Source organism: Eleutherodactylus coqui, chromosome 2 (assembly GCF_035609145.1).
Source record: "Eleutherodactylus coqui strain aEleCoq1 chromosome 2, aEleCoq1.hap1, whole genome shotgun sequence".
NCBI classification, from domain to species: domain Eukaryota; kingdom Metazoa; phylum Chordata; class Amphibia; order Anura; family Eleutherodactylidae; genus Eleutherodactylus; species Eleutherodactylus coqui.
The window spans coordinates 330,513,565-330,519,564 of NC_089838.1; positions in this window are offsets into that span (position 1 = coordinate 330,513,565).

Consider the following 6,000-nt stretch of genomic DNA (forward strand, 5'->3'; position numbering starts at 1 on the left):
TTAAAAAAACCTCATAAACAATGAATTATCATTAAAAATAATCATAACATTGAATGATTTCAATCTTGTCTATATGAGTATACAAAATGTGTAGTGACGTTAGACCTCCTTGATAATGAACATATTACATAGCAGATTAATAAATAATTCACTACAAAAAACAATCCATTAATATAGGAAAAAATGAATATAATCGTTAAAACTAATAAAATTGTGTAAACCCCTTGGTAATAAATTAATAACACAGCGGAGTCATCCATCAATCACCATGGAAATAGAAATCTGTATGCATATAGAAAATTGATGCAGCCATCTAGGAACCCATTCTCACATTTTCGGAGGAGAATAATTGTAAAATATTTCACAGAAAGGAGAAGCAAAAAATAAAATTCCACTCCAGATGTCTCTCCTACGGACAGGATCGTGACCGAGGTTATTCCTTACACACACATCGGGACATAGGGTGCAGGTGGGTTCCCCATCCAGGGTTATCACACCTAGCACAAGGTGGGTTAACACTCATTTGTATCCTACTAAGATCACAGTGGGGTTTTATTTTCTTCACAAGGCGCTCTCCTGATGTACTATCATTTGATGAAAATGTTATGTCGCTCCTGAAAGCTGATTGGGCAGTTCAAGTTGTACCCAGACATCATCCCCGTGGGCAGTAAGGACCTACACAGGGCTCTGCAACGTCATAACAGCATATTACTGTAGTTTCAGAATTGAAGAGTCAGCGTGAAGGTCTTGTGGCTCTTTTGTGCAACAAGGGATTTCCAGAAGTAACAAAATTAGAGTAATGGTACTAATTAGCACCAAGTGGAGGCTTGGTCCTTGTTCTCGCTCCCACATCATGTTCTCTTTTCTAGGACAGGGGAGGTCCAGTAATGGTTGGGTACACTACTAATATATGAAATGCAAAGTAAACTTATGCACAGAGCACCTTTCCCATGAGTAGTGCGTACCCACACAGTGCCGCAACCTCTATGGAGCACCAGAATGTTGGCAAATGAGAGACTAACCTGCCTGATGGCCATATGAACCTCCACTTTCACAAGGGGGGGGGGGGCAGGGCAGGGGTAGGCCCAGGGTTTTATTTTGGTGGTGGAAAGTTCCTCCCAGCCTCCTCACTCCATGAAAATGACAGATTCTGAGCAGGCAAACTCCCAGGAACTGTTCTTGGGTCACTGCCATGAGTATGAAAAAATGGTTCCTCTCTCACCTGAGGAGTTTGTCGTGACCGATGCCCAACCTTTGGAAAGTTCCCGGAGTCCGGGTAGTGAGGCTGGGGACTTCCGCCAACTGTCTCAAGAGCTTTTTGTGGATGAGGATGAGGAGACACAGTTCTCTGTCAGTGAGGTAGTAGTAAGGGCAGTAAGTCCGAGGGAGGAGCGCACAGAGGATTTGGGGGAAGAGCAGCTGGACGATGAGGTGGCTGACCCCACCTGGTTTGCTAAGCCTACTGAGGACAGGGCTTCAGAGGGGGAGGCAAGTGCAGTAGCAGGACAGGTTGGAAGAGGCAGTGGAGTGGACAGGGGTAGCGGCAGGGCCGGAGCGAAGAATCCCCCAACTGTTTCCCAAAGCTCCACCTCGCGGAAAGCCTCCGTGCAGAGGGCTAGGTGTTCAAAGGTGTGGATGTTTTTTAGTGAGAGCGTGGACGACCAACGAACAGTGGTGTGCAACCTGTGTCGCACCAAGATCAACCGGGGAGCCACCACTACCAGCCTCACCACCACCAGCATGTGCAGGCACATGATGGCCAAGCACCCCACAAGGTGGGACGAAGGACATTCACCACCTTCGGGTCACACCACTGCCTCTTCCCCTGTGTCGCAGCCTGCCACACAGATCCAATCCCCCTCTCAGGACACAGACACGAGCGCCTCCCGGCTTGCACCCACGCCCTCACTTCCACTGTTCTCCACTCCATCCAGCAATGTCTCTCAGCATAGCGTTCAGCTGTCGCTAACACAAGTGTTGGAGTGAAAGCGCAAATACGCCGCCACCCACCCGCATGCACAAGCTTTAAACGTGCACATTGCCAAACTAATCAGCCTGGAGATGCTGCCGTACAGGTTTGTGGAAATGGAGGCTTTAAAAAACATGATGGCCGTGGTGGTCCCACGCTAGTCGGCCCCCAGTCGCCACTATTTTTCCCGGTGTGCCCTACACCAGCACATCTCCCACAACATAAATTGTGCCCTCACCAACGCAGTTACTGGGAAGGTCCACTTAACCGTGGACAAGTACTGGTGGGCAGGGCCACTATATCTCCCTGATGGCACATTGGGTGAACTTGGTGGAGGTTGGAACCGAGTCAGAGCCTGGGACCGCTCACATCCTACCCACACCCAGAATAGTGGGTCCTAGCTCGGTGCTGGTATCTGCGGTGTTTTATGCCACCTCCTCCAAATCCTCCCACTCCTCCTCCTCTGCCACCTCTACCTCTCAATTAAGAAGTGTGAGCACGTCGCCAGCAGTCGGTAGCACGACGCGCGGCAGCACAGCGGCGGGCAAGCGTCAGCAAGCCGTGCTGAAACTAATCAGCTTAGTTGAAAAGAGGCACACGGCCCCCGAGCTGTTGCAGGGTCTGAGAGAGCAGACCGACCTCTGGCTTTTGCCACTGAGCCTCCAACCGGGCATGGTCGTGTGTGACCATGGCCGTAACCTGGTGGCGGCTCTGCACCTTGGCAGCCTCACACAAGTGCTAAGCCTTCAAATTGGTGGTTCAGCGGTTTCTGAAAAACTACTCCCACTTGTCTGACCTGCTCGGCAAGCTGCACCGCGTCTGCGCACATTTCCGCAAGTCCGCCACGGACGCTGCCACCCTGAGGATCCTGCAACATCGGTTTCAGCTGCCAGAGCACCGACTGCTGTGCGACGTGTCCACATGCTGGAATTCTACACTGCACATGTTGCCCAGGCTGTACAAGCAGCGTAGAGCAATAGTGGAATACCAGCTGCAACATGGGTGGCGGAGTGGTAGTCAGCCTCCGCAATTCTTTACTGAGGAGTGGGCATGGATGGCAGATATCTGCCAGGTCCTCGGAGACTTTAAGGAGTCTACCCAGATGGTGAGAGGCGATGCGGCAATCATTAGCGTTACCATCCTGCTGCTTTGCCTGCTGAGAAGTTCGCTGCAAAGTATAAAGGCCGACACTTTGCGCTTGGAACAGGAGACGGGGGATGACAGTATGTCGCTTAATAGCCAGACCACCCTCATGTCTATATCTCAGCGCGTTTTGGAGGAGGAGGAGGAGGAGGAGGAGGAGGAGGGGGAAGAGACAGCTGGGCACACTGCAGAGGGTACCCATGCTGCTTGCCTGTCATCTGTTCAGCGTGTATGGGCTGTAGAGGAGGAGGAGGATCCTGAAAGTCATCTTCCTAGTGAGGACAGCGATGTGTTGCATACTGGGACCCTGGCACACATGGCTGACTTCATGTTGGGCTGACTTTCCCGTGACCCTCGCGTTACACGCATTCTGGCCAACATGGATGACTGGGTGTACACACTTCTCAACCCATGGTATAAGGAGAACCTTTCCACTCTCATTCCCGAAGAGGAAACGGGTACGAGAGTGATGCAATACCACAGGGCCCTGGTGGAAAAAGTGATGCTAAACTTCCCATCTGACAGCGCCAGTGGAAGAAGACGCAGTTCCGAGGGCCAAGTAGCAGGGGAGGCGTGGGGATCAGGCAGCATGTCCAGTGCAGGCAGGGGAACACACTCCAAGGCCTTTCCCAGCTTCATTGCTCCCTAGCAAGACTGTGTCACCACTCCCCAGTCAAGGCTGAGTCGGAGAGAGAGCACTGTAAAAAGATGGTGAGGGAGTACGTAGCCGATCATACCAGCATCCTCTGTGATGCCTCTGCTCCATACAACTATTGGATGTCGAAGCTGGACATGTGGCACGAACGTGCGCTGTACGCCCTAGAGGTGCTGGCCTGCCCTGCCGCTAGCGTCATGTCAGAGAGCATGTTTAGTGCAGCTGGGGAAATCATCAGATAAGCGTACCTGCCTGTCAACTGCCAGTGCCAACATGCTTACACTCATAAAGATGAACAAAGGCTGGATTTCCCCAGTCTTCTCTTCTCCACCGGCGGAAAGCAGTAGAACCTAATGATACTTTTCGCTGCAACAGGAGAAAAAAGCATACTCTATCACAACAAAAAAGGGTGAATTAGTCAATCACTCTTGGATATTATTACTCCTCCTACTCCTCCTCCTAAAAACAGCATGTCATCACACTGAACTGCCAATTTTTCTGCTGCCCAAAAGGCTCTGTTTAAAAGTTTTTTTACAATTTTTCAAAGTTTCAAAAGTATTGATACTTTAACAGAAACCAATTTTTTTTCACAGGGCTGACTCCAGGCTCTGTCACAAAAAAAGCAACAGCGAGCTGTATCTTTAAAAAAATGTTTATGGGTTTCACCTGCCCTCGCGGTTGAGCAATTTTTCAGGGTAGCACTTGTATTCTTGGAACACCAATTTTTCTAGCCCTTGGCTATACTGGTATCTAACTAATTTTTCCAGCCTTCACCTACACTCTTGGTACACCAAAGATTCAGGGGTTCGCCTATACTCTTGCTACAGAAATGTTACAGGGGTCTGCCTATACTCTTGCTACAGAAATGTTACAGGGGTCTACCCATACCTTTGCTACAGAAATGTTACAGGGGTCTGCCTATACTCTTGCTACAGAAATGTTACTGGGGTCTGCCTATACTCTTACTACAGAAATGTTACTGGGGTCCGCCTGTACTCTTGCTACAGAAATGTTACAGAGGTCTGTTTATCCCTTTGCTACAGAAATGTTACTGGGGTCCACCTATACTCTTGCTACAGAAATGTTACAGGGCTCTGCCTATACCTTTGCTACAGAAATGTTACAGAGGTCTGCCTATACTTGTGCTACAGAAATGTTACAGGGGTCTGCCTATACCTTTGCTACAGAAATGTTACTGGGGTCCGTCTATACTTTTGCTACAGAAATGTTACTGGGGTCCACCTATACTCTTGCTACAGAAATGTTACTGGGGTCTGCCTATACTCTTGCTACAGAAGTGTTACTGGGATCTGCCTATACTTTTGCTACAGAAATGTTACTTGGGTCTACCTATACTCTTGCTACAGAAATGTTACTGGGGTCTGCCTATACCTTTGCTACAGAAATGTTACTGGTGTCCACCTATACTCTTGCTACAGAAATGTTACAGGGGTCTGCCTATACTCTTGCTACAGAAATGTTACTGGGGTCCGCCTATACTCTTGCTACAGAAATGTTACTGGGGTCCGCCTATACTCTTGCTACAGAAATGTTACAGAGGTCTGTTTATCCCTTTGCTACAGAAATGTTACTGGGGTCCACTTATACTCTTGCTACAGAAATGTTACAGGGCTCTGCCTATACCTTTGCTACAGAAATGTTACAGAGGTCTGCCTATACTTGTGCTACAGAAATGTTACTGGGGTCTGCCTATACCTTTGCTACAGAAATGTTACTGGGGTCTGCCTATACTCTTGCTATAGAAATGTTTCAGGGGTCTGTTTATACCTTTGCTACAGAAATATTATTGGGGTCCTCCTTGACTCTTGCTACAGAAATGTTACATGGGTCTGCTTATACCTTTGCTACAGAAATGTAACTGGGGTCCACCTATACTCTTGGTACACCAATGTTTCAGGGGTTCGCCTATACTTTTGCTACAGAAATGTTACTGGGCTCTGCCTATACCTTGGCTACAGAAATGTTCCTGGGGTCTGCCTATACTTTTGCTACAGAAATGTTACTGGGGTCCGCCTATGCAGTTTCTACTGAATGGTTTGAGGGGTCGCCTATACTTTTGCTACAGAAATGTTACAGGGGTCTGCCTATACTTTTGCTGCAGAAATGTTACAGGGGTTTGCCTATACCTTTGCTACAGAAATGTTACTGGGGTCCGCTAAACTCTTGCTACAGAAATGTTACTGGGGTCCGCCTATGCAGTTTCTACTGAATG